Here is a 23,831-nt window from a genome sequence, read left to right on the forward strand (position 1 = left end):
TACTTCTCTCTTTTTATTTATCATGCGATAACGAGTATTATTGTCCTTGGCCATCGATTGTTGTGCGTTCTGATATTTCTCTCTTTCTATTTTTTCATTCGGTAGACAGAATTTTACGTCTTGGCCATCGAGCGTCGAGCGTTTTGTATATCTATATATATCGGCGTATAAGCGCGGCATTTTTAAATCGAATCTTGATGCTTATGGCACGCCGTTTTTTTATTTATTGTCAAAAATAATGAACCTTGAGTAAAAAAAAAAATAATTCATTTTAACAGAAACTATTATTATTTAGTTGAGAGTAAAAATAATGAATTAATTTTGTGTCTCGCCATAAAATTAATTAGAATAATTAATTGATATAAATTCTTTGCCTCACAAAAATTTATTTGTATATCAAATTGAATACGTATTCTCTTTAAGACGAAATTTAAAATTTAAATATTTTTCCTATTAAATTATGTATTTTATAAAATTTTTAATTACTGACTTTTTGTCTCGTAAAAATTTATTAGTTTATCAAATTAAATACATATTTGAAAAAGAAGAATTTTATAACCACACATAAAATTAATTCAAGATATATATGAAAGGATATTCTAAAAACGTGGAATTTATTTTTTGTCTATACATAATTTTAATTCATTTTTATTATGTTATAAGAAAATAGTAATGCATTCTGATTCATCTTCGAAGTCTTAAGAATTGTACGAAATAAATTGAGCTATTATCAAGTGGTGCGTTAGCGTAAGTAGTAACGTCTTCGCTTCTCGCGCTGGGTATTTAACGTTCGATTCTTCGTGGGGGAATTATTTTTTTTCTAAGTTTTTCTATCCTTAACAAGGAGACGGTCAGTGAGTCCCACCTCAGATTTTTTTCAACTTTTGCACTAACGATATAAAATTTATTAAGAAATCAACATTATTATATATACGCGAGTAATAAAGTTACTAATTAGAAATTAAATAATATCCAATAAATAACAAAAATTAATTTTTAATGTGCCGAAACGAGACATTTTTTAGGATGGTATTTACAGGATGAATTTGTAATTTAAGTAATAAATCTTCCTTTATTTGTGCAAGATGTAAAAAAATTTATTGCTTTTAATTTTTTTGTAATAATTTTAATTTTTTTCTATATATAATTAGAAATTAGGAAATTTATAACAATTTATATAACCTAAGGATAGAAAAACTTAGAAAAAAAATAATTCCCCCACGAAGAATCGAACGTTAAATACCCAGCGCGAGAAGCGAAGACGTTACTACTTACGCTAACGCACCACTTGATAATAGCTCAATTTATTTCGTACAATTCTTAAGACTTCGAAGATGAATCAGAATGCATTACTATTTTCTTATAACATAATAAAAATGAATTAAAATTATGTATAGACAAAAAATAAATTCCACGTTTTTAGAATATCCTTTCATATATATCTTGAATTAATTTTATGTGTGGTTATAAAATTCTTCTTTTTCAAATATGTATTTAATTTGATAAACTAATAAATTTTTACGAGACAAAAGTCAGTAATTAAAAATTTTATAAAATACATAATTTAATAGGAAAAATATTTAAATTTTAAATTTCGTCTTAAAGAGAATACGTATTCAATTTGATATACAAATAAATTTTTGTGAGGCAAAGAATTTATATCAATTAATTATTCTAATTAATTTTATGGCGAGACACAAAATTAATTCATTATTTTTACTCTCAACTAAATAATAATAGTTTCTGTTAAAATGAATTATTTTTTTTTTTTACTCAAGGTTCATTATTTTTGACAATAAATAAAAAAACGGCGTGCCATAAGCATCAAGATTCGATTTAAAAATGCCGCGCTTATACGCCGATATATATAGATATACAAAACGCTCGACGCTCGATGGCCAAGACGTAAAATTCTGTCTACCGAATGAAAAAATAGAAAGAGAGAAATATCAGAACGCACAACAATCGATGGCCAAGGACAATAATACTCGTTATCGCATGATAAATAAAAAGAGAGAAGTATTGGTTTGTTCTCTCACTCGCACTTTCATTCAAGACCGAGAGTCCCGAAGATTGCCGAAGATCCTTCGTTTGTGTATTAGTGCACACGGACGCTCGCACGCATACTAGCTCGCTCGCGTGTAAAACGCGACGGAGGGATAAGCTTGCTTTCTCCCACTCTTACAATTTTGTTCCCATCTTCAATCCAATTTTATGCGCTTATTTTTGAAAATACGAAGATAACTCATAGAACATTTTTTTAGTATTTTTCAATTCTCTACAACTTTTGTTTGAAACTTTTTTCGATTAAATGCCTAGATTCTAAGATAAGGCCATTTTTTACCCTTTTTTACCCTTTTTCTCAAAACCTCGGGATCAAATTTAAATAAAATTAGCACCATTCGATTCAGCGTCGTCAACTTACCCTTAGGACAAAGATGCACGCGTTTGCCAGAGAATCTGGAAGTTAGGCCCGCGTTGACTGGCCTATAAATATAAACTCGAGATTGTTCTCTTTTCTCTCTATTCTTTGGCCTGTTCTGTTCCTCGCCAGGGACGCATGTTACAATATTCCCATGTTCCCTGATACGGTCTTCGAGATATTTGGAAGCCCCCTATATCGGCAACTACATATCTATCGTTTCGTAATTTTCTTATAACTTCGTACGGACCCCTAAATTTTAGTATCAGTTTTTTTCCAACCCCTGGAGTGCTATCAAAATTTCTTACCACCACATAATCACCGACATTAAATTCTGACCGTATCTTATGATGGCGTTTATCATAATACCTCTTGTTATAATTTTGCTTCTCAGCCATTCTATCTTCGGCCTTATTCCTAATTACTTTTAAATCGCGTTCGCTATTCGCGATGGTGTTTTCTAAATAACTACGGACATTATCGACAATGCCGCCCCTCTGGATTACACCGAATAATAATTTACTAGGAAATTCCCCGGTTGATGCATTCGGACTGTTATTTAAAGCGTATTCAATATCCGTTAAAAATTGATGCCAATTTTTTCCCAATGATTTGTCATTTAATTTGGCTAACATTGGCGCTATAACTAATTTATCCTTTAACTCTTCCATTGCTCGCAGGTGCTCCTTGCTTATTCTAGGCTTTTCCGGACGAGGTGCATCTAAGTAATTTACCTTTAAGATTTCCTTTAATTCATTTTGTTTTTCCACCGCGATTTCGGGATTAATGTCTAATTCGGTAGTTTGATTATCGGTGGAATCATTTATTTCTATATTCATAATCTGATCTATCACTACCTCTTCTTCGGAGCGCTTATCTTTTCTGCTTAAACCTAATCCGCATTTTTTTAATGCATCGCGACCTAAAATAACGGAGTTCATCATTGTAGTATCCGGTACTACCAACAGACGAGTGTCAACCCTTTCGCCGTCATCTAATTTTAAACTAACTCGTATCGAGCCGTGTACCTGCAGACGACTATGATTAATACCATAATATTCACTTCCGAGTTCCGGCGCAGAGTTGATCGGTCCCATCACTAACCCTTTCTTTATGAAACTCACGGGGCTGCCGGAATCCAATAAGGTGTCTAAAACTAAGATGTAGTGTATATTGCCTGAATCGACATCATAAGTTATCTTCCTGATGTAGTCGTCATCGGTGGTCAAGTTCCTGGTGACGTCGTGGACTTCGCCACCCTTCTCCGGGCATTCTGGTCTAAGATGTCCATGTTTACCGCACTTGTAGCAGCTGCCTCTTTCCCTCTTCGGACGGGGGCAGTTCCCCGCAAAATGTCCTGTCTCTCCACAGTTGAAGCATCTGGCATAATTTTCCTCCGACGGCCTCTTATGGTCGATCGGTTTTCTTCTTCCTTCTCCCGTCGGCCGCCTTCCTTCGTATTTTGTAGGACTTCGAGGGCCCGTCGCTGCATCCTTAACCCGGCGTATAGCGTAATACTTTCGAAAGCCGTCAGCAACGACTCCTGGTCTCGGAAACCAATCATCCGGGCCTGGTTTCTTAATGCAATGTCTGGAATGCCGTCTATCGCATACTCCAAAATTTCTTGTTCTGGGAGGGGAATTCAGTAACCCAGAATCATTTTTCATGTAGGTAATCTCTAAACGACTCGTTGCCGTTCCACCTACGTTCCTCAAACTGTCTTCTCAACGTGATAACACTTTGTCGCGAGCTAAACATCTTCCCTATTGCTGCTAATAATTCTCCATTCCATAAGTCACGAATTCGGGTTTTGAGTGAAACCATCGCAATGCTTTTCCCCTCAATTTTAGACTAATTATCATAACAATTTCGGTATCCCGAAGCTGGTGCATTCGTTGTATATAGCGCACTCGTCTCTCCCAGACGGTAAAGGTACCAACGCTTCCATCAAAAACGTCGATCATATCAGAGATTACACTTAAGCTGACCTCGCGGTGTCGATCATTCACTCTTGGTCGTTGTTCCGTTGTTCCCCTGAGTTGCCCGACCTCACGCATAAGGTCTTCTACCTGCCGACGGAGACTTTCTACATTGCAATCTTCGGTGGCCGGTGTTTCTAAGGCGGTCGCTCCGTCGTCGTAAGTTGTATCTAAGATAGCTTCATCCCTCCAATGAGGTTCAGCTAAATCTAATCTTGCCATAAGCTCGGCTTTCGTGCCGTACGTCGCAAAGCCTCGAGCGCGTAACATTTCTCCTAGCTCGGTTACTGTAAGTTTGCGGGTTGTTGCCATGTTTCTTAATTTTCGTAGACAGTTTCAATGCAAACGTTTTCTAAATTTTTTAGACTTCAAATGTTAAGTCACTCAAACACGTAAGTTCACTAATAACTTCACTAATAACGTAATAGATTCAATCCCACTTTTCATAACACACGCACGAATCGCGAATTTCTAATTTAGCGAGTTTAAATCCCACTTCTGAAATTTGTAAACTCCCCAGCACATAATATTTCATAAAGCCGTTACTTTCAATAGTGGACAATTCTTAATAATTGTAATAACCCGTTACCGTAAGATACATAAGACTCATAAGAAGGGTCATCATAACTAACATAAGAACCGACAAAACTGAACTAAACTCCTTCACTCTCCTCTATAACTCTTCTATAACTCCCTCCTTCCTCTCTTCTCTGACCGTATTCGCCGAATCCCCTTTTATACTTTTCCATCGAACAACGAAGCATCGGCCTCCCACCACGGGTGACGCATACAACCTCTGTTCCTCACACTTAATCTTAAGAATACCGATGTCCTAAACAAACATCCGCACGCACTCACACAAGTGCAGGCGCCAACACGCACGAACCCGCATAAGACGTTTACAGTATTATAAACATTAACATTCAATATTGTAAATTGATAACAATTATTTATTTATACTTATGCAACTTTTCAAAACATTTTAAGCATAATGTGGGCTGGCCGCCCTTAGAACGCGTACAATATGTCGTTACTTTTTTACTTTTTTTCGCGGCATATAATCTATTTTGTATTTTTGATAATTGTTTGTAATATTCTTACATCGTTTTCTTGAATTGTGTAACAATTTCTTTGTTATTCTTACATCGTTTCCTGGCAGCCCCTTTGTATGATTGTAGAAAATGTGTACGTTTTCTTGACAGGTTTCTCTTTTCTATTTCAGCTTCTTCGATTTCTCTGTGATGACTTTGTTGAAAAGATGATCGATAAATTGTTCTCGAAATTTTAAAATTGGAATTTTTTTTATTTCTCCATTTTTTGTGGATATACCATGCATTTACCAGTCGTGTTCTGCATATTATTTCTATCATAACTTTTCTGTACTATTTTACCGTTCTTTGAAGACAACTGTAGTAAGATGACATTTAATCAGATAAATCGACACCCTTTTTCGCATTATTATAAAAAAAACAGTATCTGGTTTAAATTTATTATTTGGCCCCTGAATAATTGCACATTTATTGGTTCTGAGAAGTTGTTATCATACATACGGGCCTTTTGTCGGTCCATTTCATAAATTTTACTCCTTTGCGATTTTTAAAACTTATAATGCTACCCCGAACTTGCTTTTGCTTTGATTGTGGTGGTAAATGTTTTTTTTTTCTGTTGTTCCACAAATAAATTTTTTTTTGCAATAATTCCTCGGCCAAAAGGATACTAGTATAAAAACTGTCTGTAAATAGTATGCGGCCCTCAAATAATAAATCTCTTTTCGATTTTATGACTATGTCATGAGAATGTGTCTTGGCGATTGGTTCTGCATTTTTCCCTGCATAAATCTCAATATTATAGGTATAACCTTCAGGAAGGCACAGTTTGTATGCCTTTGTGCCATACTTATGACGCTTGCCTGAAATGTATTGGCGAAAAATAAGACGTTCCCCTCCACGGAATCATACTTTCGTCAATAACAATGTTTTTTCCAGGTTTAATAGTGCTTTTAAATGTGTGCACAATTGCTTCAAATACATTTCTTATTTTATGTAATCGATCTTCTGCTCTAGCCGTGGTATTGTCGGAGAAGTGTAAATATTTGAGAATAGATATAAATCGGTCACGTTTCATCGCATTTTTAATACGAGCGTTTGCATATATGTCATTTTGTGACCAGTATAATCTAACTTCTGGTACCTGTACTATACCCATAATTAGCAAGATGCCAAAAAAAGCATTTATTTCATCTTTTGTTACAGGCTCCCAAGCCCGTTGGTGACTTGTGCTGTTACATGCAGAATTATTTATGCCTTGTGTAGCGTATTTATTTGTTTCTTCTGCGATTATTTCAAGTATGTAATCCGTGACGAATAATTTATATAACGAAACAGGATCGTCGCAGTCCATGTTGTGAATTAAAATTTCCTCTTCTTCCGCATACTCATTCATTCGTAGCTATCTCCCTATTATTTTCTTCTATTCATTATCACCATCGTCACTTTCTAAATTGGATTTAAAATCTTCTTCCTCCAAGGAATGATCATTCAGTTCATTATCTAATGATTCGCTATCGTTGCTTGCCTCATCTGAAGAGCTCGAAACTATTCTAAATCATCGTCTCTTTTTTCTGGTTATAATAATAGATTCTTCAGACGAGCCACTTTCCTCAAGATCCATTTTATTTATTATTTATATGGGCAAAAATTCAAAAAAAATTCTAACCGCTTTTGTAGAAGAAAAGATAATTTTACCTACCTTTACACTTGATGCAAGAAATGTGCGCTCAAAAAAACACTATGTCAGAACTGTTCCAATTTCGCATTTAGCGCGTTAGAAGCCTCGAACTATTATGATTTCGCAATAAGCGTGTTCAAACTCGCAACGAAGTTGCCCCGCCCCACGAAGCGTAAGGAGATAAGACAGTCCCGCTTCCCGCGGAAAAACGTAGATTTTCGCCCCGGCGTGAGCGTGTTAAAATACGCGGTAATATTTGCATGGAGTAACGGTACTACCAAGTGAACTGAGGAGAAGGCGCGTAATACAATTTCTATTATACACTGTGAAATTTTGATGCTCTCTGTTCGGATCGCAAGACCGTACTGTCGTACAAAGAACACTGTATATTTGCTCTAATCAGGCGTTTGTCTACACTGTAGATCCACAATTACATTTTAGACTCGTAAAACAATTTCAAAAGAGCGCTTTCCGAAAAATATAGTCGCAAATAACATGAATTTTTCAAACGGTCAAATGACCGCTCATGGTAGACTAGACATGCTATGAATTTTTTTCGGAAAGTAAACAATAAAAAAGTTGTGAATATTGACAAATATTGTACGTATATTATAGGAAAAGTCAATAAGCTACATGGTGATACAGTAACGTTGTATACGAGAAATTTTAAACGAAATTTCAAAAACAGTCATTTGACCGCGCATGTGTGTACTTACGTACGAATGTAAAATATTATACTTCCGGTTCCCAGAGGAGACCCTACTTCCGGTTCCGAGAGGAAATCCTTATTTCCGGTTTCTCGTCGACTCTAATTTCGTTAGTTTATCATCAATTTTACGACAGTTTTGTTTTAAGATTAAGATTCGTAACAATCAGCTTTAAATTTTCTTTGTCATATGACATTTTTCTTTGTCTAATGCCTCACTATCAAATACTGGTATAAGTTTTTTTGTTTCAGGTTACACAGGAGGAGAACCACACCATGAAAGCACGAGGACCACACCAGGACTACACGAGGACCACACGAGGACCAGAAAAGGACTTATTTATAATAAAGTATAGTTTAAGATAATTATTTGTAAAATTAATTGTATAATTAAATGTATAATTAAATGTATAATTTTAATCTATTTATTCTTCTCCCCGTGGCATCGTACGCATGTGATAATTATTTTTAGTTTATATTCTTTTTTTCGTAGATTTCATGGAACGACCCATAATTGCATACTTTTTGTATTTTTTACTTTATTTTATGTAGATTGAAAAATATTATCTATTAAATACACAAAAAATGTAATTTTCGTATGTGCATTTATCGAAATTATATTGAAGCGTGTTAGTTTTCAATTAAAATCATCGATGTTACTTCAATTCTTTTCAGATGCATTTCTAGTTTTATATTGGTGTGAGAAAAATCATTGTTAATGATCTTCTGTGTTTTTACAGGTACCATGGATCAGTCCAAATTTTTATAGATACCATGGATCACTCATGGCATCTTTGCAAATGTAAAATAAACTTTTCTTTTTCTTTTTTAGGTTCGTTCGCTGGCCCGCTTTTCTTTTTCTTCCATATGCCTTTGTTTTTTTTGTTGCAGATTCAATAGGAGGAGGACCAACCGAGGACCAGCCGAGGACCACAGAAGGGCTTAGTCATAGTAAAGTATAGTGTAAGATAATTATTTGTAAAATTAATTGTATAATTAAATGTATAATTAAATGTATAATTTTTATCTATTTATTCTTCTCGTTTTAGCATCGCACGCGTGTGATATTTATTTTAAATGTGTTTCATTTGTTCACAGGTTTCATATTATTTCAATTATTTTCATGTTTAACTCCTCTTTTATGATTTCGTTATTTGGTATTCCGGATTTCCCTTCTCGGGATTTTCATTTTCTATGGGTTTCGACTTAGGTCGTCGGATGGGGACATCTTCAGGATGCACATCCCGGGTCTTCAAAAGCGGTTACCTCCTCGTGGTTAGACCTGGGCAATGGTATTTTACTTCAGTATAATGTTTAACATATTTTATATGTTATACATTTGTTATACATGTTTATATTTTATATGTTAAACATTCCATTGCAAGTAAAATCTAGCCAAAGACCGCTTGCCATAAACATTTTAATTGTAATTAGTTTCTTTTAAATCCCTAATTAATATCATATCCTTATTCGTTTTTCTCCTTTGTTCCTTTTATCCATTTAAAATACAGAAACTAATTACTTTATAATGTTTTTTAATAACTTTTATGTATTTACAGATACCAGGGAGTAGTCAAAAATTATAGAAATTAAAGTTGCGATGTATAAAAGAGATTGTGCATTCGATTCATACATTTTATCTTTCTATGTATTTATTGTATTCTTGTCTTTTTTTAATCTAGTAAAACTTTTTTTTCTGTACCTGTTCAAAGACAATGATTTTAAAGGGGTAAAAACTCGAGTCGTGCGTCGGACCTGATACACACACTTTTTAAATTATTAGTCGTATATAAAGCACGTTCGTATGATTTACGTAAAGATTCCTTAATGATTAAATTATAATTTTTCTTAAAAATATATTGTACATATATATATACTTAATCTTTAACATTTCACTAAAATATGAATCATTATGAAGACGATTATTTAATTAAACGGTGAACAAATAAATTATTCGAGTGAGCCACTATAGTGGAGATGGACCTGAAAAAAATAATCGCAAAAGCCACTCTAGTAGCAGGCCGGCTAAGGCCTATATCGGTAATAGTAGTGCTCTACCTTTATCTTATCTACCGTCGGTAATTACAGTTTTCTATTTTTTAAGTATCGACCGTTGTTAATGAGAGTTTGTACTTTAATAATATTGACCGTCAGGAACCTAAATATAAAATATTACCGACGTAGAGTAAAAAAAATTTTAAGTCTACTATTACCGACGGTCGAAAAGATAAAAGTAGAGCACTACTTTTACCGATATAGGCCTTAGCCGGCCTGCCACTAGAGTGGCTTTTGCGATTATTTTTTCCAGGTCCATCACCACTATAGTGGCTCACTCGAATAATTTATTTGTTCACCGTTTAATTAAATAATCGTCTTCATAATGATTCATATTTTAGTGAAATGTTAAAGATTAAGTATATATATGTAAAATATATTTTTAAGAAAAATTATAATTTAATCATTAAGGAATCTTTACGTAAAACATATGAACTTCCTTTATATACAGCTGATAATTTTAAAACATTTAGATAGTAAAGTATTGTTTTTATATACGGTAACTGCTTAATAACAGACTTCGCATTAACTTCTATTATATGAAATTATTATTATATCGCGAGAGTTGCATAATCCTGCTGTAGAAGATATACATAAAAAATAAGGCGATTAAAAAATAATTTCCATGTGATATTCACTTCAATGAAAATTTCCCCAACCAAAGTCACCACTGCACAGGACCATTAAAAAAAATATAAATTTGTTTCGACAATTACATAAAAATAAAAAATGCTAAAATCAGTGCGTTTTAATCTTTATTTCTCTTTATTAAAAATAAAATTTCCGTTACACACATGCGCAGCGTTAGGAAAGTCATATAAATAAATTTAATAAAACAAATTTTATAGAGGATAATGACTCAGATCAACGGTTGATTTCGAGGAGGAGGGAACACGGAACATATACTCCGAGCTTTTAAGCAACAATAGACGCTTGCATCGATTAATTAACAATTATTTTAATGCACTAATGCACTCCCTTTATGTTACAGCAGAATTTTATTCTCGAAGTCATCACTGCGCAGAATCATTAAAATAATTACATAAAATAGATAAAAATACGAAAATCATAACGTTTTAATCTTAAATTTTATTAAATAGGCTTATTATTCTTTTTATACACGTGCTCAACGTTCGGAAGATCTTGTAAACAACTTTCACCAAAAGAACTTTAACAGAGGACAATGACTCAGATCAACGGTGGATTTCAAAGAGGAGGGAGCATAGAACATATACTCCGAGCTTTTTAACAAGAATAGACACTTGCATCGATTAATTAACAATTATTTTAATGCACTAATGCACTCCCTTTATGTTACAGCAGAATTTTATTCTCGAAGTCATCACTGCGCAGAATCATTAAAATAATTACATAAAATAGATAAAAATACGAAAATCATAACGTTTTAATCTTAAATTTTATTAAATAGGCTTATTATTCTTTTTATACACGTGCTCAACGTTCGGAAGATCCAGTAAACAACTTTCACCAAAAGAACTTTTTAACAGAGGACAATGACTCAGATCAACGGTGGATTTCAAAGAGGAGGGAGCATAGAACATATACTCCGAGCTTTTTAACAAGAATAGACACTTGCATCGATTAATTAACAATTATTTTAATGCACTAATGCACTCCCTTTATGTTACAGCAAAATTTTATTCTCGAAGTCATCACTGCGCAGAATCATTAAAATAATTACGTAAGATAGATAAAAATCCCAAAATCATAACGTTTCAATCTTAAATTTTATTAAATAGGCTTATTATTCTTTTTATACACATGCTCAAGGTTCGGAAGGTCCTGTAAACAACTTTCACCAAAAGAACTTTTTAACAGAGGACAATGACTCAGATCAACGGTGGATTTCAAAGAGGAGGGATCACGGAACATATACTCCGAGCTTTTAAGCAACAATAGACGCTTGCATCGATTAATTAACAATTATTTTAATGCACTAATGCACTCCCTTTATGTTACAGCAGAATTTTATTCTCGAAGTCATCACTGCGCAGAATCATTAAAATAATTACATAAAATAGATAAAAATACGAAAATCATAACGTTTTAATCTTAAATTTTATTAAATAGGCTTATTATTCTTTTTATACACGTGCTCAACGTTCGGAAGATCCAGTAAACAACTTTCACCAAAAGAACTTTTTAACAGAGGACAATGACTCAGATCAACGGTGGATTTCAAAGAGGAGGGATCACGGAACATATACTCCGAGCTTTTAAGCAACAATAGACGCTTGCATCGATTAATTAACAATTATTTTAATGCACTAATGCACTCCCTTTATGTTACAGCAGAATTTTATTCTCGAAGTCATCACTGCGCAGAATCATTAAAATAATTACGTAAAATAGATAAAAATACGAAAATCATAACGTTTTAATCTTAAATTTTATTAAATAGGTTTTTTATTCTTTTTATACACATGCTAAAGGTTCGGAAGGTCCTGTAAACAACTTTCACCAAAAGAACATTAACAGAGGATAATGACTCAGTCTAACGACGAATTTTGAGGAGGAGGGAGCATAGAACATATACTCCGAGCTTTTTAACAAGAATAGACACTTGCATCGATTAATTAACAATTATTTTAATGCACTAATGCACTCCCTTTATGTTACAGCAGAATTTTATTCTCGAAGTCATCACTGCGCAGAATCATTAAAATAATTACATAAAATAGATAAAAATACGAAAATCATAACGTTTTAATCTTAAATTTTATTAAATAGGCTTATTATTCTTTTTATACACGTGCTCAACGTTCGGAAGATCCAGTAAACAACTTTCACCAAAAGAACTTTTTAACAGAGGACAATGACTCAGATCAACGGTGGATTTCAAAGAGGAGGGATCACGGAACATATACTCCGAGCTTTTAAGCAACAATAGACGCTTGCATCGATTAATTAACAATTATTTTAATGCACTAATGCTCTCCATTTATGTTACAGCAGAATTTTATTCTCGAAGTCATCACTGCGCAGAATCATTAAAATAATTACGTAAAATAGATAAAAATACGAAAATCATAACGTTTTAATCTTAAATTTTATTAAATAGGCTTATTATTCTTTTTATACACATGCTCAAGGTTCGGAAGGTCCTGTAAACAACTTTCACCAAAAGAACATTAACAGAGAATAATGACTCAGTCTAACGACGAATTTTGAGGATGAGGGATCACGGAACATATACTCCGAGCTTTTAAGCAACAATAGACGCTTGCATTGATTAATTAACAGTTATTTTAATATTTTAATGCACTTTTTTTATGTTTCAGATTATTTAGACACATATGTGGGATGCGAGCACCTCCAAGCCAAACACTTAAATAGGCATTCGTGAAGAGATTGGACGGTGGGCCCTGGATAGCTCAATGGTTAAGAGCAGTCGCCCGGAAAGCGGAAGACCCGGGTTCGAGTCCCGGTCCAGTCAGTCCAACGGCCCAATTTTTTCACGAATCCTACAAATTGGGGGCTCAGCCGGGATGGAGGTTTGCTTCGTGTCACACTTCTACGACCGTGCAATAATTAAGGAAAAATAATTAAAAGTTGAACATCTATCATAGAGAGGTTAGGCCGACGTAAGACGTATAGTGGCGACGTGAACGGTTGGCTGGGGAACTAGGCAGGACGGCCTTTAGGCGCCCAGCAATGCGTTCAGGACGTAAACGGTTGGCTGGGGAACTAGGCAGACGGCCTTTAAGCGCCCAGCAATGCGTTTGGGACGTGAACGGGTTGGCTGGGGAACTAGGCAGGACGGCCTTTAACCCTTTGACTGCTAAAGGCGTATATATACGCCCTCGCAAGTCCATCAATATATACGAAAGGCGTATATATACGCCCTCACAAATCCGTCAATATATACGAAAGGCGTATATATACGCCCTCTGTATTTTTTAGCCATAACAATTTTATTACTGTTTTACCAGTTGATTCAACATGGAATTTGTTGTTTTATGTAACATAGCAACTAAATATCGGCAATTGTCTCAATATTGTTCAATAAATTGCCTTCATATTACACTGCTCTTCTACGTTACGCTCTCGTATAATTTCTTCGTGCATTGATTCCTGTAAACCCGTTTCTTTACTGCATATGTAAGTATTTTTTTATTTTGTGATTAGTTTTTGAATTTATCCATTCGTTATTTTTTTAAATAATAGAGTACACCCTAAAAATGTTTGGCCAGAAGAAAAGAAAGCGTGTTTATCTAAGTAGTAGTGAAGAGGAAGAAATAGAGCTTCTTGACGACATATTTTCCTCGTCTGAAGAAGAAAATTTAATTGTTCGAAAATCAAGACGCGTGTTGCGCTTATTAAGTTCAAGTTCCGGATCAGAAATTGGAGAGCAAAATAATTCACAATTACAAGAAAATAATGGCAATGAATTTACATCGCCAGATCCATTTCTAAACATCTGTTGGTCACATAAAAATTTAATTCCAAAAGTACACAACTTTAATGATAAAGATTCTGGATGCAAAGCAGCCTTAAACAAAAAATCAAAACCATTAGATTATTTTCAATTATTTTTCCCAGAATCATTAGTAAATTATATTGTAAATGAAACAAATAAATACCATAATTATTTAAAAGAAAAGCGTACATGGAAGGCTAATTCGCGAATAAATTCATGGTACGATACTAATGTAGATGAAATATACTGTTTTTTAGGTACCGTATTACTAATGTCACGCGTAAAAAAACTTTCTTACCCGGAATATTGGTCGAAAGACAAATTTATGAAAACTGACATTTTTCATGATATTATGTCTCGAGATAGATTTTTGAACTTAATGCAGTGCTTACATTTTAGCAATCCCGAGGTATTAAACTGTAGAGATAAATTGTTCAAAATTCGTGAACTAAATGATAGATTTCGATTGAATTTAAAGCAAAATTTCTACCCGTTTCAAAATATTTGTATAGACGAAAGTTTATTATTGTTCAAAGGTCGCTTATCCTTCAAACAATTTATACCATCGAAACGCAGTCGATTTGGCATAAAGTCTTTCATTGCTTGTGACTGTAAAACGGGGTATATTTTTGACATGTTAGTATATTCCGGTTCGGAAACAGAAATTTCTGTGTTTCAAGAAAATTTGGGTAAATCCGGTAATATAGTCATGACTCTCATGAAAGATTATCTCGGGAAAGGTCACAGTTTATATGTGGATAATTGGTACACGAGTCCGCTTTTATTTAACACATTACACTTGAAACAGACAAATAGTTGTGGTACCGTAAGAAAAAACCGCAAATATGTACCAATTATTTCAAACAAATTGCAAAAAGGAGAAATATCATTTCGATCAACTGAAACTTTATTATGTATGAAATGGCAGGATAAAAGAGAAGTTTGGATGTTGACAAGTTTACATCACGCTGATATCGTAGAAACAAGAAAGCTTCATTACCTTACAAAAACACCAATAACAAAACCAACATGTATACAGGATTACAATCATAATATGGGTGCTGTAGATAAGACCGATATGGTAATTAGTACTGTTGAGTGTATTAGGAAAAGTTATAAATGGTATAAAAAATTTTTTTTTCATTTATTAGATATAAGTATTTGGAACGCATATGTTTTATATAAATACGTATCAGGTGAAGAGTTAAAATTCGCGGCATTTCATTTACTAGTAATAAAACAAATATTTGGAAAATATTTACAAATTTCAAATGCATACCAAGGGAAAAGAAGTACCGACGATCCCTTACGTCTTATTGAAAGGCATTTTCCAAGTACTTATGTCAATCCGTCTGCGAAAAAAAAGAATCAAACGCGAAAATGTGTGGTATGCACTAAACATAAAATCCGACGAGAAAGCAGATATGAATGTAAAAATGCGATGTAGGTTTATGCATTGATCCATGTTTTCAAATATACCATACACAAATTGATTATTAAATTTTTCTATTAAAATGTTATCTTTATTCGTTCTTTATGGTTTTATTATTTTTATTATGTTAAAATTATCAAAATATCCCGTTAAAGTTGTCATATCTTCTGTTACATTATAAATTTTTGATTTTTTCCTTTGTATTTATTTGCTTATTAATTATTGAAGGAATGTACAAAAGTTAAGTAAATTAAAATAGCTAAAAAAGTTACTTAATATAAATAAAAAAAATTGATATTTAAAATTTTTTGCCATTATTACTTTCTAAACCCTTAGAATAGCATCAAATTTCCGGGTACTGTTTTGGTCACTGTCAGTGTCCACTAGTCAGTGAACAACTAGTCGCAGCGACCGACAAGCGAAGAACGCGCCGTCCATATCGATGGATTCGTCCGAGAGCGCGCCGCAGTCAAAGGGTTAAGCGCCCAGCAATGCGTTCAAGACAACGAAGAAGGATAGATGGTTCAAGGAAGAAGATCTAATGACGAACATTCGGGGTCGAATGTAAAGGTTGCAGGGGGGTAGAATGTGGGATGCGAGCACCTCCAAGCCAAACACTTAAATAGGCATTCGTGAAGAGATTGGACGGTGGGCCCTGGATAGCTCAATGGTTAAGAGCAGTCGCCCGGAAAGCGGAAGACCCGGGTTCGAGTCCCGGTCCAGTCAGTCCAACGGCCCAATTTTTTCACGAATCCTACACATATATGTAGTATATAAGCATTACATACTTATTAACATATTTTTGAATATTAATCAGTATTAATTTATTATTCTTTTCGATGAAAATTTCCCCCACCAAAGTCACCACTGCACAGGTTCGTTTAAAAAAATGTACATTAGTATAAACAATTACATAAAAAATAAAAGAATATTAAAATAAGGACGTTATAATTTTAAATTTTATTGATTAAGTAGATTATTTTCTTTTATACACATGTTTAACTTTCGGAAGGTCCTGTAAACAACTTTAACCAAAAAAACCTCAACCGAGGACAATGTCTCAGATAGACGGTGGATTTCGAGGAGGAGGGATCACAGAAGATATTCTCCGAGCTTTTAAGCAACAATAGACGCTTGCACCGATTAATTAAAAATTATTATAATGCACTATTGCACTCTCTTTATGTTACAGCAGAATTTTACCCTCGAAGTCATCAGTGCGCAGAAGCATTAAAATAATTACATAAAATAGATAAAAATACGAAAATCATAACGTTTCAATCTTAAATTTTATTAAATAGGCTTATTATTCTTTTTATACATGTGCTCAACGTTCGGAAGATCTTGTAAACAACTTTCACCAAAAGAACTTTTTAACAGAGGACAATGACTCAGATCAACGGTGGATTTCGAGAAGGAGGGATCACGGAACATATACTCTGAGCTTTTTTAACAACAATAGACATTTTTATCGATTAATTAACAATTATTTTAATATTTTAATATATTCTCTTTATATTTCAGATTATTTAAACACATATATGTACTAGTATAGGTATTACATACTTATTAACATATTTTTGAATAATAATCTGTTCGGCGATATTTACGTTGTTGGAATAATTTATATTGCGCGCGGAATAGGATAGGCGGCGTATGCGTTAATTAAGTTGCGAGGACGCGCAAGGGCTGTCGAAATGCGTGCGGGCGCGCCTTACCATGCAAGAGGCATGGGAGAGCGCCTTGAGGTGTGCGGGATGGGATAGGATGCGTGGGGCCGTGTGCACGCACGAGTCTCATTTTGGTGTTCACTCTGGTTTGAGCTAACAACAGTGTGTTTTCTCATCTTGAGCTTCTCGTTATCTTGGCTTTTGTTCTAGGCAACGTGACTAGAGCGTGTGAGAGTGAGTGAGGAGTGTGTGGAATTGTCTGGTGTTTTGTTCCCAACAGGCTCCCCACGTGGGCTTCTAGTCGGACAGTTGTAGCGAATTATCTGCAACCTGTTGCCAGGCTCCCCACGTGGGCTTGTAGTCGGACGGTTGTAGCGAATTATCTGCAACCGGTCGCCAGACTACCAACGCGGGATAAGGTTCTGGCCAGACAGGCCATCGTTAGGTGCGATAAGAAACAGCGTGCGTTCGGTTGTCGCCTTGCGTCGGAAGCGAACGGTAAGAGAGAGCTCTCTAGCGTGCGACCAAAAGGTACCTCGCGTCGTTATTCTAATAATATATTTTCTTTTCAGCTTTTTGTTTGTCATTGTATGTTACACCAGTTTATTGAATAAATTGTTCTCTTGCCCCGGCTTTTCTCTCAATTCCGTGAGAGTTTTTATGCCGAGGCAAGTAGCTTTGTGCCGCGTAAAAGTGTTTTGTTCATTTATCTATCCTGTCCTATCTCACTCATTCCAGCGTTAAACTGTTTAGTAGAACTCATTGAGAGATATTCGACCATTTTCTGGTCACTTATATAAATGCCAGAAACACATGTATTATAGTTATTTTTAATCAATTTTCTTTTTTTTACAGATACCATGGATCAACCTACAATTATATACATTTATTTTTATTGTACTATATTTTAAGTAGACTGCAAAATAATTAAATTGAAAATATTCATAATTTGTAATCTCCGTATGTGTATATATTGCAATTATACTACAGTGTGTTACTTTTCAGTAAAATCATCGATGTTGCTTAAATTCTATTCACATGCATTCCTCGTTTTATGTTGGTGTGAGAAAAATTATTGTTAATGCACTTGCATGTTTTTACAGGTACCATGGATCATTCATGGCATCTTTGTAAAACTAAAATAATATTTTCTTTTTCTCTTTCAGGTTCGTTTCCAGGCCTACTTTTCTTTTTATTCCCTATCCCTTTGTTTTTTTTTTTTGCAGGTTAATTAGGAGGAGGACCCACCCACACGAGGACCACACGAGGACCACACGAGGACTTAGTTATAATAAAGTATAGTGTAAGTTAATTATTTGTATAACTAAATGTATAATTTTAATCTATTTATTCTTCTCCCATGTATAATTTTTTGAGCGAATGTGAAACTTTAATTATAAGTAGGTAGGACCCGGGAATGGCACGTGGTATACTTGCACTTTCCAGTGCGAGTTTCCACCTCCGGGTTTTATACAGAATTGTTACTATTTCATTTTATCAAGCTTGTTTTATAAATTAATTTTATCACTCTTCTGTAATCTTTATTATGTATCATGATTCAAAAGGATTTGCAATGATTTGAAAGATTCATTTCTATTTCGATTCTATCTCGAATGAGATAGAGTCGAACAAATTCTCAAATGCTTAGATGAATTTGATACTTAATTTTAAGTATTATAACTAGCACTTCGCACTATCGCGATTTAGTCTTTGAAATATTTGATATAATTCATATAAAGAAAAAATTAAATAAAAATATTGCAAGAAAATGCATTACACCTATTGCATTATTTATTTCAGTTCCAGTTTTTTACTTGACATTAAAAATTACGACGTGTTATTAGGACATCGATTATAATTATCTGCTTGGACATTCGATTAATTAGGCTCGTGTATAAGAACACGGTCAATGAACTTAGAATTCATTCATGGTTCACAAGCTTTAATAATGAACAGAAAATGTAAATTAATTTTTTATTAATTAAAAACTAAAATCATAAAAACATACGAGTTAATTTATTTAAAATAGTATAGAAGATCTTATCTTGCTCGCACGTAGGAAATGTCCAGATGCAGTTTTCAAGGCATGAAGAAAAGACGAGGCTTATAGCCGAAGAGGCCCCTACCTAACTGTAGCTGAAGAGGGGCAACTAGAGGCTATTAAGGGGTTATATCCACTTGTGATTTTCAAAAAAATTTTTTTTTTTTCATTTTTTGAATGTAAATATATTCAAGAATATTCTCTGAAAATTTCAAATCGATCCGACAATTAGTTTCGGAGATATGAGCGTATTAGTAAGAACGTCTCCGAGCGTTCGAAAGTAGGCGGAGCACGAGCCGGAGTAGCAGCTGTTTCTGGTAGCCGCTATACTTTTGATCTCGACTTATATTGTGTTTGGGACCCTAAGATAATAATACAAAAGGTCTAGTTTATACGTGAAACCTATGTTGAGGAATTTTAAGTTAAAAATATGTGAACTCATCAGTTAAAAGTGATCTTCCACGTGGACAAGTTGTGTTTTTGCTCAGTTTGTGTATTTCTCAGTGTGTATAGTTTAATTAATTAAAGTAAAAAATGCCTCGTAAAATTAGCAGAGAAACTCGTAGAACTTCCAGTGAACAGTTGTCTCGAAGAAATAAACGGAAGAACGTTTTTAATCCGAAAACCGTGGAATATGATGATAGCAGTTTGATTATGAGGCCTTACCACCTGATGTTGCAACAGCTATTTTTCCAATTTACGAAGATCTAAGTAACAAAAAATTATTGGAACGATGCGTTGGTGGTTTTACCCAGAACAATAATGAAAGTTATAATCAGCTGATATGGAAAATAACTCCAAAAATTATTCCAGCTGGCTCTAAAATTGTGGAAATAGCTGCAAACATTGCAGCCGGGGTCTTTAATGAAGGTAAAACATCTCTTCTTTATTATATGAGTGCTATGGGATTATCACTTGGACCCAATGCTCATTCCTTCGTGAGTAAAGAGGACGCAGAGCGCATTCAATTTCGGACGCAAGAGCGCAAGGGTCGACGCGCGAGGGGAGAATGGCTCGTAGACAACAACAACTAAACATTTTGGATGCAAACGACGAAGTAGAGGGTTCTCCTCTTATGGTGCTGGAATAGATGACACGATGTAAGTTGAAAAAAAAAATTTTTAATTTAGTGTAAATCATTCCCGAAACTTTAAACGCGTTTATCTCAAACCGTGTTTTCAGAGTCGGTGAGGAAAATTTCTCCGAAACCGCTAAACCGATCGGTTTGAAATTTTCACACACTTACTCAGATATATTTTTCAGGTAATGATCGAAGGAATAAGGTTTTGGACAATAATTTCGATTTTTAAGCCACTTTGAAGTGAAAAATTTTCATGAAAAACTGAATTTTTTTTGAACAGCCGCCATTTTGTCAAAAATCAAAATTTTGACTAGACCTTCGATCATTACCTGTATTTATTTATTACAAAACTAAACATTTTTGGTTTTTGGTTTTCAGATAATTTGGACCAGAGATATCTTGTACACCGCCAAGCACTTTTTTTTGGAGGTCTCTCCGCAGATCATCTACAGGAGCTAGGGGATCCAATATTTTTTTAAATAAACCGCTGATTGTTAAAGTACATTAAATTCTGTTTAAGTACATTTTTTCAATTAATGTATAAAATAAAATGCCTCTTGGAAAAAAATTCACAAAAAAAACGCGTTTTTTCTGCCTCGCAAGTGGATATAACCCCTTAAGTGTTTTGGCTTGGAGGTGCTCGCATCCCACACTCTACCCCCCGCAACCTTACATTCGACCCCGAATGTTCGTCATTAGATCTTTTTCCAACGAACCGACAAACCAAAACCTGTGTCCAACCTCGATCTTTAATACAGACTTAAACCAACGCTGTATAACTTACACAAGGGTGCTATTCCCAATACAACCTCGATCTTTAATACAGACTTAACCACCAACGCTGTATAACTTACACGAGGATGGAAAACCTTGCCTAGTTCCTCAGCCAATCGTTCATGTCGCCACTGTGCGTCTTATGTCGGCCTAACCTCTCTTTCATAGATGTTCAACTTTAATTATTTTTCCTTAATTATTGCACGGTCGTAGAAGTGTGACACAAAGCAAACCTCCATCCCGGCTGAGCCCCCAATTTGTAGGATTCGTGAAAAAATTGGGCCGTTGGACTGACTGGACCGGGACTCGAACCCGGGATCTTCCGCTTTCCGGGCGACTGCTCTTAACCATTGAGCTATCCAGGGCCCACCGTCCAATCTCCTCACGAATGCCTATTTAAGTGTTTGGCTTGGAGGTGCTCGCATCCCACATATATATTGAAAAAATTGAATATTTTTAAACAAAATATTAAACGTATCATTTTCGTAATTATACTATCGTATAATAATTGTAAGATTAAGCTTATTGTATTACCCCCATTGCTCATAATTATAATTTATCAATATACCAACTTTCATAACAATATCCGATGCATCTTACTTACTTAAGTACTTAATTCCTGTTTATTTAAATTAATTAAAGTATTAGTTAAATAATGCCTGAATAGATATGTTTGCGACCACCTGCAACCTGCATAAACTTATTCCTCAGTTTTCAAAATCTACAAATAGTTCTCTAACTGTATTTTAATCAAAGAATTTTACTAAGCTTTACATTACATTCATTATCATCAAGATTTTCTTCAAGATATATATATCTATAATGTTAACATTGTATATATAAAATATGTATTATAAATTCTTTTATAGATATTTTTAATAACAGATAAAAACCGAATTCCTTTTAACAAAGTTAATAATACTTAAAACAAGCATTTTGTTCTTCACACGGAGGTAAATGACACGTGTCAATCCAGTAAAAAAAAACATCACTATTGCATAAATTTACATATTCAAATAGAAATAAATGAAAAACGTTTTTCTCTCCGATATTAAATGCTTTATATCAGTATATTTAACTAAACAGTTCAAAATTTTTAATTTTAAATTTTCTTCTTAAGATTTTAACACTTTTTGAGCCGCCGTGTCAAACGTGTGCACTTGTGGTTTTCGGATTTTTTTCGCAGAGCGAGTGCAGTCGCTCGTAGGAAAGAAATGCCTAAAAAATGAGCGCAAATAAAAAATTCATCAATAAAATATTTATTTAATAATATGAAAAACCGTTGGGTGACTATAGTCACCGCTCGTACATGGCGGTAGTCAAACGTTTGGTGACTATAGTCACCGCTCGTAGCGAAAGGGTTAATCACGTTTTTGAGATTTGAGATCACTGCGGGTTCTCGAAATTCTACTTCTTTAACTCCCAAGACACTTATAAAACAGTTAACACCTTTGAAGATATAAACAATTCAGATGAACTTGCTCCGTTCATAAAAATACATTCAGGTAGATTCATTGGATTTTATATCATTCGGATCTCGCTTTACAACATAATTTAATAGAAAATTTTCAATGTCTTATGTCATTCATATATGTAGAAGCTATTATTATTAAGCCAGCATAAAACAATTTCTATGAAATTGATTTAAGCTTCTTACACGATAAGCTAGATCCGTCTAAGCAAGGTTTTAGGTATTACATTTAAAATAAAACAAGATATTGTATATCCGTTCTTATTGTTAGATAAATCTAATCATAAATTAGCTAATAAAACTATTATTAATTAAGAAATCGTGTAATTTAAATAATAAACTAATTTCTAATCAAATAAACTCGATATAAAATTAACGCTCCTTAAGGTCAATCTGTGGTAAAAACTTCATTAAAAATTTATCGCTTTATATTACGCAATAATTGTTCCTAACATGAAATAGCTATTACTATTAGATCTACCATCACGTCATCTGTATAAATTCATTCCATAAATGATCAATAATATCAGCCCTTAAAAAAGGGCTCCCTCTGTCCGAAAATATGGTATACATTTACAACTTATTCTTGTTCGAATTTGTGCTATATATAAATTTAATCTTTGTTTTTAATTTCAGTCGCTGATGATATATACATTTACAAAATTCAAAATACAAACTAATTGTAATTAGAGTGGAACTTTTGTCTTTGTGATACGAAGAATCTTATAGGAATGTCCTCTGTCATTTAAAACAATTAATTCATTAGATGTTTGTAATATTACATAAACGTTATCAAATTTCTATTTTTTTTAAATTCATTATATGCATTTAATTGTATTGAGCAAAGCATTTGGTTTCAAAGACTGCATATAGAATTGAAGAATCCTAGATCTAGAATGGTTGAAGCATTTAATCTATTAGGATAGGTTAAACCGTTGAAGAAATGCGCGCTTAAAATCTTTTTTTTATTTAAAATTACAGATATAAAAATGAGTAGATTTTTTATTTTTTATTTTTTACATTTCTTTTTTT

At 33.9% G+C, this 23,831-nt stretch overlaps 1 long non-coding RNA gene and 2 other non-coding genes across 3 annotated transcripts; all 3 read left to right on the forward strand.

Annotated features, from left to right (window-relative positions):
• The first annotated feature begins 13,271 nt into the window (after window positions 1–13,271).
• Trnas-gga lies at window positions 13,272–13,346 on the forward strand. Its single transcript has one exon. It is a non-coding gene; the product is annotated as a tRNA-Ser (tRNA).
• Window positions 13,347–16,413: 3,067 nt separating this feature from the next.
• Window positions 16,414–16,488, forward strand: Trnas-gga. The gene has a single exon. It is a non-coding gene; the product is annotated as a tRNA-Ser (tRNA).
• A 4,051-nt stretch (window positions 16,489–20,539) lies between these two features.
• On the forward strand, window positions 20,540–21,056 carry LOC122523785. Its single transcript, XR_006305372.1, has 2 exons — window positions 20,540–20,573; window positions 20,933–21,056. It is a non-coding gene; the product is annotated as an uncharacterized LOC122523785 (long non-coding RNA).
• Window positions 21,057–23,831: the final 2,775 nt, after the last annotated feature.

Source organism: Polistes fuscatus, unplaced genomic scaffold (genome assembly GCF_010416935.1).
Source record: "Polistes fuscatus isolate 324 unplaced genomic scaffold, CU_Pfus_HIC Scaffold65, whole genome shotgun sequence".
NCBI classification, from domain to species: Eukaryota; Metazoa; Arthropoda; class Insecta; order Hymenoptera; family Vespidae; genus Polistes; species Polistes fuscatus.